The 13,982-nt window shown below is 40.7% G+C and overlaps 1 long non-coding RNA gene across 1 annotated transcript; it reads left to right on the top strand.

Moving 5' to 3' along the window:
- The first annotated feature begins 563 nt into the window (after nt 1–563).
- Nucleotides 564–13,735, top strand: LOC125486514. The gene is made up of 3 exons (XR_007265177.1): nt 564–623; nt 7,608–7,651; nt 12,822–13,735. It is a non-coding gene; the product is annotated as an uncharacterized LOC125486514 (long non-coding RNA).
- The last annotated feature ends 247 nt before the right edge of the window (nt 13,736–13,982 follow it).

The following is a 13,982-nucleotide window of genomic DNA, read 5'->3' as shown; positions in this document are numbered from 1 at the left end:
GAGCTAAAAGAAAGTAACAGAAACACTTGCTCTTATTGAGGTGCTATATATGAAAATATTGGAAAATTATCTAAAAAAATGGATTCAGCATCAATACCAATGCACATTCCAAAAAAATACCTTTAATGAAAAAAAATGAGGATTGACATTGTAGTTTTAAGACAGATACTGTAGATTGGAGAAATCTCAGAATTGAAAAGGACAGATAGCAGCAGTCAGATTTATGAAGAGAGGAGCAAGCCTTGAGAAACTATTAGGAAAGCTGAATAAAAGGGGCATTTGGAACTTCAATGAACACAATTAAGGTTGAATATAGTATGTACTCTACACAATAATTTGTCATTTGGTATTGTCTGTTCAGTTTGTTTTTGATTATTATTACATTTATATGAAGTACATCATCTAATAGGGGCTGGCAGAAATACCTGAGACCTTATGGAACTAGGGGACAGGTGATGGTTATATGTTCATTAAGGGATAATTGGGTGAGGACTTGATTGTGCAAAAGTAATCAGTGTGTGAAGCTTTATAATGTGCAAATTAGGGGGCCCTCTTGTGATGCAGTGGCAATGTCCCTATCCTCAGACCAGGAGGCTGATGTTCAAGTCTCACTTTCTCCAGAGGTATGTAATAATCCGAGCAGACTGATTGGAAAAATGGGTTAAATTTAAAAAAAATTTATAATGTGTGAATTGGAATAAAAAGAAACTGACTGGTCAGGTATATGCCTGATGTCTGTCTATCTAACTGTTAATCCTCTGATGTCCAATCCAGCCAATTTCCTCCCCATCAGTCCACTGTCAATTGTCTGCAAAGTGATGGATTGTGTCATTGACGGTGTGAACAAGTGGTACCTGATTAGTAATAACATGCTCCATTACATTCTGTTTGGTTTCAGTCAGGATGGGGAATTTAATAGATGCAGTGTTAGTCTCCTGCCTCTGAGGTAGATGTCCTGGCTTCAAGTTCTACCTGTTCCAGAGCTGTGTCATGACATCTCTGAGTAGGTCAATTAAAAAATATCTTGATTCAGCAATCAGCTCTTGATTTCACTATAGCCTTGGTCCAAAAGACCTGAACTCAAGAAGGAAGTGGTAGTGACATCAAGGCAGCATTTGACTGAGCATGGTGACAGCTTTTGAAGAGTTTAGAGGTGAGATACTTATCATAGAATTCCTGGCCTCTTACTAAGTATTGTAGACACAGTGTGAATCACTCAGAATTGTTACAGTGCAGAAGAAGGCTATTCAGCCCATCGTGCCTGCACCAGTGCCAATATCCTACCTTTTCTCCATATCCTTGTACACCATTTTCATCCAACCCCCTTTTGAAAGGCTCATTTGAACCTGCCTCCATCATATTTCCAGGCAGTGCACTCTATACCCTAACAACTTGTGGGTGAAAATGTTTTCCTCTTGCTTCTTTTGCACATCTATTCAGTCACATAGTTTTTCTTTTACAAGTGGGGGAAAAAATTCTCCTCATCTACTTTATTCAGCTGGCTCATGGCTTTGAAAACCTCTACCAAATCTCCTTTCTGCCTTTGTGTCCTCAACAAGAACAGCCCCCTGCCTCTTTGTCGGTTATGTTGAACAGTCCCTCTTCAGTACACATACCACTATGGTTCCCCAACTCTTCCGCTGTTATATCAATGACTGCGTCAGTGCTGCATCCCACATCCAGGCTGAGCTGGAGCAGTTCATCGACTTCACTAACAACTTTCACCCTGCCCTCAAATTCACTTGGGCCATCTCAGACACCTCCCTCCCCTTTCTTTACCTCTGTTTTCATTTCTGGCAACAGTTTACAGACCAACATTTATAATAAACCCACAGACTTCCATAGTTACCTAGACAACACCTCCTCCCACCCTGTATCCTGCAAAAACTCCATCCCATTTTCCCAATTCCTGTATCTCCGCCGCATCTGCTCTGACAAGGAGACCTTCCACTCCCAAGCATCCTGGATGTCCGCCTTTTTCAAACAACGCTCTTTTCTGCCAGTGTCATCCAGACAGCCCTCCACTGTGCCTCCTTTATTCCCTGCTCCACAGCTCTAAACCACCTCACCCCAAACATAATAAAGATAAGGTCCCCCTTGTCTTCACTTTACACCCCAACAATCTCTGCACCCAACGTATCATCCCCAAACATTTCTGCCAACTCCAGTTGGACTCCACCTGGAACAGCTTCTACTCCCCACCCCTCTCTGCCTTCCACAATGTCCATTCCCTTCGACATTCCTTAGTTCACGCCATACTCTCCTCCAACCACTCCAACACCATCCCCTTCCCCCGGTACCTTTTCCAGTAACTGTAAAAGATGCAACACTTGCCCACACACCATCTCCCTCACCTCCATCCAGGCCCTAATCAGTCCTTCAAAGTGAGACAGAGCTTCACCTGCATGTCCTCCAAATTAGGCTACTGCATCCAGTGCTCCCGATGTGGTCTTCCCCATATCGGTGAGACCAAACATAGACTCGGTGACCATTTCATCGAGCGTTTTTGCCTGGCCCAAAACAGCCAGCCCAACGTCCCCAATCACCACCCATTTCAACTTGCCCCCAGTGCCCCTCCAACATGTCCATCCTTGGACTCCTACAGTGTCGCAGTGACTTGCAATGCAAATTTGAGGAACAACACTATCTTCTGCCTGGGCACGCTATAGCCCGGAGGACTCAACATTAAGTTCTCTAATTGCAAATAACCTTTCCACCCATCCTCCTGGTCCCCTTCCAGCCCCACCTCCTCCCTTCCATTCCACCTACTGACCCTCCCTTCCAGCCACCAACCAGATTCATCACTCCCATTGACCAATCAGGTCGTACCGTCCATCTATCAACATCATTCTGATACCCCCCTTCTTTATCTGCAGCTCGCCCAACCCACCCAATCCAGTCCTGAAATGTTGTTTCTTCTCCTTTCCTCCAGATGCTGAGTTCTTCCAGCTTCCTGTTTGCCTACCTTAGATTCCAGCATCTGCGGTTTTTTTTGTCTCAAAGAACAGCTCCAACTCCTTCAGTGTATCCTCTTCACTGAAGTATTTGGCTGGCCAATCAAGTTTCTGGAAGGCAAATGGCATATTGTAGGAGAGATGGATACAAGAACAAGGAACAAGGACTTTGGTGAGATTATATCTAGAATACCGGAAAAATAAAGAAATTACAGGCAGGTCAGCCTAACCTTGGTGGTGGGGAAACTATTGGAAACAATTCTGAGGGACAGAATTAATCTGCACACATGGAGAGGCAGGGATTAATCAAGAATGGTCAGCATGGTTTTATAAAGGAGAGATCATGTCTGAACAACTTGATTGAATGTTTTGAAGAGGTGACCAGGTGTGTAGATGAGAGCAATCCTTTTGATGTAGTCTACTTGAACTTCAGCAAGGCTTAATGAAGACTGATAACAAATGTCAGAATCCATGGGATCTAAGGAAATTTGGAAAATTGGATCTAGAATTGGCTGAGATGCAGGAAGCAGAGGGTGATAGTTGAGGGGTGTTTTACTGACTGGAAGTCTGCATTCAGTGGAGTTCCACAGCGGTAAGTGTTGGGGACCTTACTGTTTGTGTTTTATATAAATGATTTAGACTTGAATGTAAGAAAATTGATCAATAAGATCACAGATGACACAATAACTGGTGGGGTGGTAAATAGTGAGGAGGATAACTTTAGGTTACAGGAGGATTTAGATGGGCTGGTTAGATGGGTTGATCCATTGTAAATGGAATTCAATTTGGATGAGTGTGAGGTAATGCATATGGGTAGGACAAACAAGATAAGGGAATACGTGATGAATGGTAGGACTCTTGGAAGCACTGAGGATCAGAGGGACCTTGGTGTGCATGTACACTAGTCCCTTGGGATCTCAGGACAAATGGATAAAGTGGTCAAATTGGCATATGGTATAATTGTCTTTATTAGTCGAGGCATAGAATGTAAGAGCATGGAGATTGTGCTGGAACTGTGTAAAATGTTGATTAGGCCACAGCGAGAGTATTGTGTGCAGTTCTAAAATCCACATTATAGCAGAGATGTGATAGCACTGGAAAGAATGCAGAGAAGATTTATCAGGGTGTTGTCAGGGCTGGAAAGTTTCAGCCATGAGGAGAGATTGGACAAACTGGAGTTGTTTTGCTTAGTGTAGAGAAGATTGAGAGGGGACATGACAGACTCAATTACTAGGGGTTACAATTTCAAGGTGAGAGGGGAAAAGTTCTTTACGCAGAGGGTGGTGGGTACCTGGAACACGTTGCCAGTGGAGGTGGCAGAGGCGGGCACGATAGTTTCATTTAAGATGTATCTAGACAGATACATGAATGGGCAGGGAGCAGAGGGATACAGATCCTTGGAAAATAGGTGACAGGTTTGAATAGACGATCTGGATCGGCGCAGGCTTGGAGGGCTGAAAGGGCCTGTTCCTGTGCTGAAATTTTCTTTGTTCTTTGTTCTTTAAGAGGGCAAATATAAGATAAGTGGGAAAAATCTTTGCCCCTTGTTGGAGGGATCAATGACCAGGGAGTTAAGGTAAATTACTGAAGATTTAGAGGGGGATGTGAGGAAAACCTCTTTCACCAAGAGGATGTTGGGAGTCTGGAACTAACTGCCTGTAAGGGTGGTAGAGGCAGAAACCGTTCTAACATTTAAGAAGTATTTATATGCGCACTTATGATGACAAGGCTATGGACCAGTTTTGGAAAATGGGATTAGAATAGTTAGGAGTTTTCCATAGAATCCCTACCATGTGGAAACAGGCCATTCAGCCCAATGGGTCCACACTGACCTTCCAAAGAACATCCTACCTAGACCCATCCCATCCCTGTAATCCTGCATTTCCCATGTCAAACCAGCACCCCTGGACTCTGGGCAATTTTGCATGGGAAGAAGGGCCTTTTTCTATGCTGTATAATTCTTATTTTGCAGGGGTGATGTTAACAAAGATAGAGTGGAACTTGCATCTATCTGTGGAATAACGTTCTGAGCTCCTAAACTGTTGGTTAATCTGGCTGACTGGCAATTCTTACTGTCCCAGCAATGAGTCCTGCTGATACTGCAACCAGCCTAAGAACAAAGGCCTCAATCAACAATGGACCTAATTACTCAGGGCATTGAGCAGAGAGGATTTCAGCCTCTTAGAAGGTGGGGTGCAGGGAAATGTTCCCCTTTTCCTGGCCCCCCCTTTTAGAATTATTTTAAGAAATAGGCTGCCATCTCTTGCCTGCAAGATCCAGGTAATATTGCAATCATCTGAAAGTCTGACAAAGGGTGGACTTCTGGTTTCAGAACACCACACCCACTCTGTGTAATGGGAGACAGCTTGGGGATGGGTGGGAAAGAGGTGGGATAGCTGCTATATTATAACTGTTTCTCTGCCTAAAACATGCCCTGTGTGGGCACGTAAAGTCCAGTTCACCATGTGGAATTTTCTTCTTTAAGCTAGGTGATACTTGGTTTTGGAGATCGAATGGTGAAAGTTCACTAGATTGGCTCCTTTGAGGAGCTAAGTAAATTGGGCAAATACATTCTACAGTTTAGAAGAATTAGAGGTGAAACAAACATACAAGATTTTGAAGTTGTTTGATAGAACAGATACTGAGAGGTTTGTTCTTCTGGTTGAGGAATCCAGATCATGTGAAAATACTGTCAGGCGAATACATCGGAACAGAAGTAGGCCATTCAATGAGATTGTGGTGGATCTGTGGCCTAACTCCATTTACCTGCTTTCGGCCCATATTCTAAATACCTTTGCTCAACAAAAACCATCTAGCTCAGATTTGAACCTAACAACTGATCCAGCATCCACTATTTGTGGTTGAGGGTTCCAAACATCTACCACTTCTTGTGAGTAGAAGTGCTTCCCAATATCTCTCCTGAATGGTCTGGAAGGGTTGAGGATTTAGAACTGAGATAAAAAGAGCTTTCTTCACTCAGTGTTATGTACCTTTTGGAATTCTCTATCTTAGAGGGTTCTGAATGGACAATCATTGAATATATATAAGACAGATTTTGATTCTTCAGTGTCATAGAGTCATAGAATCATACAGCAAGGAATTAGACCCTTCAGTCCAACTCATCCATGCCAACCAGTTATCCTAAACTGATCTAGTCCCATTTTACATCATCTGGCTCATATTCCTCTGAACCCTTCATATCCGTGTCCCCATACAGATGGCTTTTAAATGTAATTGTACCTACCTCCACCATTTCCTCTGGCAACTCATTCCATACACGCACCACATTCTACATCAAAAAGTTGCCCCTTGGGTCCCTTTTAAATCTTTCCCCTCTCACCTTAAACCTATGCCATCTAGCTTTGGACTTCCCTAACCTGGGAAAAAGATCTTGGCTATTCATCCTATCCATGCCCCTCATGCTTTTATAAACCTCTGTAGGGTCACCCCTCAGCTTCTGATGCTCCAGGGAAAATAACCCCAGCCTATTAATGCTTTCCATATAGCTCAAAACATCCAATCCTGGTAACATACTTGTAAAACTTTTCTAAACCCTTTTAAGTTTCACAACACCTTTCCCATAGAAGGGAGACCAGAATTGAATGCAGTATTCCAAAAGTGGCCTGACCAATGTTCTGATACTCAATGCTCTGACCATTGAAGGCAAGCCTTCTTCGCCACCCTGTCTACCTGCGACATCATTTTCGAGGAAGTATGCACCTGCACCCCAGGTCTTTGTTCAGCAACATCCCCTATGGCTGTACCATTAACTGTATACATACTGCCCTGATTTACCACACAAAAATGCAACATCTCCCATTTATCTAAATTAAACTCCATCTGCCACTCCTTGGCCTGTTAGCCCATCTGATCAAGATCAAGAAATTTGGGGATGGTAAGAATTTAGAGTTGTGGCAGAAATTCAATCATAACTCCAGTTGTTTGAGGGGCCAAATGGCCTACTTCTGCTCCTAATTATGTTGTTCCAGTATTGCTAATACAAACTCGACACATGAAAATTTATGATAAGGTGTAGAGCTGGATGAACACAGCAGGCCAAGCAGCATCAGAGGAGCAGGAAGGCTGACGTTTTGGGTCTAGATCCTTCATAAATGGCTGTGTTCATCCAGCTCTACACCTTGTCATCTTAGTTTCTCCAGCATCTGCAGTTCCTACTATCACATGAAAATTTATGTTTATTATAAGATGGACAAGAAAAAAAAAATTTAAATGACAACAAAAATTATCTGAAGTTATACATTAAAGGGTCTGCAATGCTCTCTCACAAGGTCACAGAATGGAGGGCAGTGGAATCACATGAGAAAGAATCAGAAAAGTAATGAACAGTCAGAGACACCCTTAACTCTGGTGGGTCAACTGTGAATCACTCTGAATGATTGGACTGCAAGATTTCCTACATTTGCATTCTCCTCTTACTGTGGTTAAACTTGCCAGGTTCAGTAAACAAGATTATTTTTTATCATCACAGTCATTCAAGTAAATATCCGATAGAGCTCAATTGCTATTTAATGGAGCTGTCCTAGAGAGATATTCAAATCAATTTCCTCTTCAGAAAATGCATCAGTTGAATTAAAATGAGCAGTTTAAATATTGCTGATTTCAGTTTCCTTGTGTTTTCTCCTGAAACTACAGGAGATAGAGGTTCTGAACTGAGAGCGGGAAACGTCTACATTCAGGTAACTATTTTGTTTCACATCCTCTGCTCAAGTATTTTTATCATAGGAGTATTGTTGCCTGACGTTACATTAATCTAACCAATTTGTGAACGTTTAATGTGTTATTTGACACCAATGGGAAACTGTATAGGAATTGTGATATGCAATAAATTGGAGTGGGCAGCATTCTTTAAAAAATGTGTCCATCTCTGGAAAGAATAAAAATCTCTTTATAACACTGGACTCTAAATTGTCTGTGAACTATTTGCCTCACTATTGATGGTTCAGAGACATTTAATCTCTGTCTTTGTCAAGATGATTGTTGCTGTTTCAGCAATGCTCAGGTCTTAATTATTTGTTCCTAGTTTATGCTTTGCTAAATTTACAAAATGATCTTTATTACACAAGATTATATGAGGTTTTATACAATTAATATATATTAGCAATCGATACATGGTGTAGATATAGAGCTTTATCATCTAAATCTGGCATCATAACTATCTTAAGTACCTGTTTGTCTTCCCCATAAATACATTTATTCATTTTCACAAGTCCCTTTAATAGCAAGTTCCACATTCTCATGACTTTGTCAGCAAAGAAATTACTTCTGAATTCTCTACCTTTTATATTGATAATTTTGAGTTGTGTTCCCCACAAGAGAACTTTTTTTTCAATCCACTCCATCAAATCCATTCATAATTGAGAAAGCTGAGTTTTTAAATCACCCCTTAATTTCTCTTTTCAAAAGAAATGTATTAAAGACCATCAATCATTTCATGAAATGTATATCCTCTAAGGACTACATATTTATATTTACAAATATTAACTGACTAATACAACTTTGGATTATTAGCTGCTTTTTCTTACAACTTACAAGTGGAAGAGTGAGGTATTACTTTACTGAAACTGAATTCGATACTGTTATACTGGTACCTGGCGTCATCTGTCCAACAGTAGCTTGTGCATTGGTTTAAGGGAATGATTTGACAAAGAACTGACAGGAGAGAGTACAGTTGGGGGTGGTTTTAGACTTAAGCTTGTCAGCAAATAAAATCACTTCCTTTTAATTGCAAACAAACTATAACTCAAAGTTTTTACAAAAAGAAAGAAGACTTGTGAATTCAAGTCAAGGTGGGAAGCAGCTTGCTAGCTACCAACTTGAGGATGTGTGGTTGACAACAACATCACAAATACCCAGAAAAAGAACTCATTTCATTCATTTTGGACTGGACTCTGATTCAAGTCTTTGTGTCTTTTTGCCGATGTACGTTTTCCATCTACAATATCCTTGAAGAAAAAAGTGTCTTTTCTATTTGTTTATCCAATGTGTGAAGTAAAGTGCATGAGTTTGGTTGTTCTTGCCTTGTGTGAGAGGATAAGTTTGTCAGAATAAAAATGTCTTCTTTTTTGTTCATTGATGAAATTTGGCACAAGTTTTATTTATTTTAGACCGGTCACTGTCAGACATTAACCATCCCAGTGATCCAGTTGGTCATATTTCACATTTGTGATGACCAGTGAAATAGTGTACTATTTCCACCAGGGTCATGATAACCCAAAATTTCCATCCTAGCAAATCTGTTCTGTACCTTTTCATCTATTTATCATATGACTATCAAAACTGCACATGTTGCTATAAGTGTGGCACAGTGACTCAGTGGTTAGCACTGCTGTCTTTCAGCACCAGGGACCCAGGTTTGATTCCAGCCTTGGGTGACTGTCTGTGTGGAGTTTGCATGTTCCCTGCATGGGTTTCCTCCAGGTGCTCCAGTTTTCTCCCACAGTCCAGAGATGTGTAGCTTCAGTCGATTGTCTATGCTAAATTGCCCATAGTGCCTAGGGTGGGAAATGCAGGGATAGGTTAGGGGTTGGGTCTATTTGGGATACTCTTTGGAGGGTCGGTGTGACTTGATGGGTTGAATGGCCTGCTTCCATACTGTAGGGATTCTAAGTGTGGGTTGACAAAAGCCTAGGATAACTACCCTACTCTTCAATGCTATTGTGTCTAAGACCAGAGGCTAAGTTTAAGGTGAGATGCGGGCATCGCTGGATGGCCAGCACTTATTGCCCATCCCTGTTGCCCTTGAGAGGGTGGTGGTAAACTGTCTTCTTGAATTGTTGTAGTCCACCTGTAGTGGGTTGACCCACAATGCCCTGAGGGAGGAAATTCCAGGATTTTGGCCCAACGACAATGAAGGAACAGCAATATATTTAGAGAGATTCTAAAGAAAACCTTTTTCACCTAGAGGGTGGTGAAAATATGGTACGTGTTGCCTGAGAGGGTTGTGGAGGTAGATGTTCTCACAACATTGAAGTATCTGGTCCAGCACTTAAAATGCCAGGGCATCGTAGACTATGAACCAAATGCAGGTAAATGAGATTATTTTCGTGTGGTATTTGTTGGTCAGCATGGAAACAATGGGCCAAAAGGTCGGACTCTAATTAACTAAGTCTGTGTCAACGGAGTTAAACAAAGTGTGACATGAAAGGTCATTGTACAAGATAGGAACTCACAATATGGGGGATAATATATTAGCAAGGGCTGAGGATTGGTTAACACACAGGAGACAGAGTCAGGATTGATGGGCTTTCTTCAGGCTGGAAAGATTTAGCTAGTGGAGTGACACCTGGATCAGTCCTAGGACCTCAATTATCTATTATCTATATTCATGACTTGAAAGAACTGGTACCAGATTTGCTGATGATACATTACTAGGTAGATGGCCATGTTGTGATGAGAATGTAAGCAATCGGTGATAAGAAGGAATTTCTCTGAGGGTGATGAATGTCTGGAATTGTCTACTGCAGAGTGTTGTGACTGAAGATTACTGAAAGAATTTAAAGAGGACATAGATTTTTGAGGAGTTAAGGGCGATGAAGAGCTGGCACAATAGAATGTTTGAGGTCTGCGGCAGGTCAGCCATGATCTTATATGTCAGGCTTGAGTGGCTGCATGATTTATTTCTGCTCTTATTTCTTATTTTCATGTAAGTGCAAATTTAATAATCATGTTTCTGGTTCCAAAGTCAAATTGTAAGTAGAAGTGATTAATGTGGTAGCTAGCCACTGAAACATATTCACATGAGGCTGCAGAAGTTCTTTAACAATGGAATAAGTTTATTACACAAAAGAAGAAATATGCAAACATAACAGTATATATAAAATAGTTGAAAAATCATAACACAAAGATCAAAACAAAGTTTCACCTTTTTTCTCAACTCTATACATTAGAGACTCAATCCTTGAGAAAAATCACCCCTATCAGCTTTCAAAATCTTTATTTAATTGACCTTTTTCCCCAGGTTTTTTTGCACTAAGGAGACTGTTTTAGTATTCTTTTCTGAGTCTGCTCACATGAATCGTTCAAACTTCTAACGGTCAAAACGTTTTCAGTTCTAACAACTTGAAGATTTCTACCCAAACACTCATGTTTTGGAAGATCCACAAAATAGAAAGCACTTCTGCTGAGTTGACTAGTTCCCTTGAACTTAATGAAAAACCTGGTTCTTTTGCAAGGACACGAACTGTTCGCTTCTGAACTCAACTTCTTCAGAATTGAGAACTTAAAAACCATAGAAAGTCACAGTCACAGAGTCATAGAGATCTACAGCACAGACAAAAGGTCCCATCCGACTAACCATCTTAACCTTACTGATTCAAGTCTAAGCTATTTATATAAACCACGAATAGCAAAGGCCCCAATATTGATTCTTGCAGAATCCCACTAGGCAATGGCTTCAGTCACAAAAATACCACTCAATCATCCCTTCTGCTTCCCGTTACTCAGCCAATTCTGGAACAAATTTGCCAATTCTAGAATCCTGTGGACTCTGACCTTTGCCCTGAGTATCCCGTGTCTAGGTTGTCTACATCATAAGGATTGCCCTCATCTGCACACCTGGCCACCTTTTCAAAAAACTCAATCACATGAGTCAGACACGACGTTCCCTTATCAAAACCATGCTGCCTGTTCTCGACTAATCTCTGCCTCTCCAAGTGCAGATTAATTCAGTTTCCCCACCACCAAGGTTAGGCTGATGGCCTGTAGATTCCTGCTTTATCCCTTGCTCCCTTCTTGAATAACAGTACTTTGGTTGTCCTCTGGTACCTGTGCTGCCTCTAGAGAAGAAATGAAAATTTTTGCAAGTGCCCATGCTAATTTCTCCCTTGTCTCACTCAATAACCTGGGATACATTTCATCTGACCCTGGTTAGTTACAGCAAACTTTATTTTAACCACCACCTTATTAACTGATGCTCTTGATAGACTGGCAAAAATTATGTAGCTCAAATACCAGAAGTTTGCTGTATTATTGAGATCTCTGATGTCTGAGTAATCAGTTGAGGGTGCAAGTGAGGAAGCTGTCTGCTGGTAAGTTTTTATTTAAAAAATGTTGCATTTATTATTTAATTGACTTATGGTGTAAATATGCTTTGACAGTGGCGTGTATACCCCATGCATTATGTTTCTATTACTTTGTGTTTTTACATTAGTTATGTGGACCTCTTGATTATTTGGAATATTCAATCAACTGGCACACTCCTTGTGCCATAGGTTCCAGTTAATAGAAAGTTTTAACAGAAAGTAAATACTTTTATGCCTGCCAGACCATTCAGAATCACGGTTTATTTGGGCTGAAAAGACAGTTCCCCTAGATTTGTGTAGTTCTATGTAACATTGAAGTCATCTTTTTTCGATGATTGAGGCATTTCTGAAATTGGAATGTTGAGAACAGGGAGCTAACAGCAATTTGCAAATGAAACAGGATCCTTCCTCAACTCAGATAACAAGGTGTAGAGCTGGATGAACGCAGCAGGCCAAGCAGCATCAGAGGAGCAGGAAAGCTGACATTCCTCAACTCAGTCTTTTTCCAATGGAAGACAGCTAATTGGTGAAACTGGAAGTGCCCTTATCAATATTGCTCAATCATGTATAAGACACTTGAGTGAAAATCAATATGAAGAAAAGTCTGATCTAGTCAGTGATTGATTTTGAAGGTACATAGAAGTTGAGTTTTAATCCTAAAAATGAAATAAATGGATTTCTTTATAAAAATGGCTGGAATACATTTGAACACTTTGCATATTATGCTTTCCTTATTCCATACCCTTTGGCAAAATACACTTCATTTTTCTGTAACATTCAAGTTGGAAGTTGGTTTTAATTTTCTACTCTTGTATCTTCATTCCAGATCCAGATCCAGATCCTTCTGTGACTGTCTTCTTGTCGATTGTAAGAAAATGGATTGGTTAATGGAGGTCCCTATAGTAGTAATCTTCAGTGTGTTTGGATTAATAACTAATCTTTTCATCCTGATGACTCTGAGACTGCAACTAAAACAAGGTGGCCCACATCCAACAGAATACATTGTCTCCAGCCTCGCCATTGCTAATATCATTACCATTATAGTCTCTGTGTCCAGAATGGCAGTTGCATCATTTCATATATACTGTGAGATCCAGCAAAAGGTCATTAATACTCTTCTCTCTTTATTACATTCCATGAGTTTCTGGATGAGTAGCTTTCTCTGTTTATTTTACTGTTTGAAAATCATCAGTATCCACTGGCCCACTGCTATCAAATTGGTGCAGATCATCACCGCAAGAACCGGCCTGCTCCTTGGGTTGGTTTTTGCCATGAGCTTCAGCCTTGGAGCACTGGCTGGTTACCTGATTAATGCAAGTCCTACCTGCTATTATGAGAATGGAACATACTATTTCAATGCAATTAATGAATCACTATCAGAACACAATGATGTGGTAATTCAAATCCTGAATACTTATATTGATCTTATCTTGGGATCTATACTTCCTGCAATCTGTATGTCCACTAGCTCTTTCTGGATTGTCTTTGTGCTCTGTAAACACAGGAGAATTTCTCACAACCTTGCCACAAGTGTGAATCATCAGAAACACAATCGACACAAGCGTATAATGTCGATGATCATTTGTCTTTATCTTTTATTTCATTTCATTCTCTTCACAAGAATTATAGTTCTAACTTGTGTAATTCTGAGTTCTTCCAGGTGCTTCATTGCTCTGTGGGATTTGATTCGTTTTACTTATTTTTATGCAGCCTTTGCCTACGCTATCGGGAATCCAATGATCATCATTTTTGGCATTTCTAAACTTCGTGTTAAGATGCTTCAAGTTTTCAGAGTGTTCTCTCTCCACTCACAATCCATCCCCAGGGAAAACGGTGGGTCTATTGCCTTTGAACACAAACAGTTCTAGGGGTCAGAGGCATTGGAAGGTAGAAATTGGCTTGAATTGTTCAGGTTTTCCTGCCACTCATACTATGCATATGTGATATTTGAAAATGTGGACTGAGGCGTAAAGGAACATGGGGATAT

Source organism: Rhincodon typus, chromosome 29, assembly GCF_021869965.1.
Source record: "Rhincodon typus isolate 14 chromosome 29, sRhiTyp1.1, whole genome shotgun sequence".
Taxonomy (NCBI): Eukaryota; Metazoa; Chordata; class Chondrichthyes; order Orectolobiformes; family Rhincodontidae; genus Rhincodon; species Rhincodon typus.
Note: the sequence above shows the minus strand (reverse complement) of the source record. Positions and strands in the feature narration are given on the sequence as shown.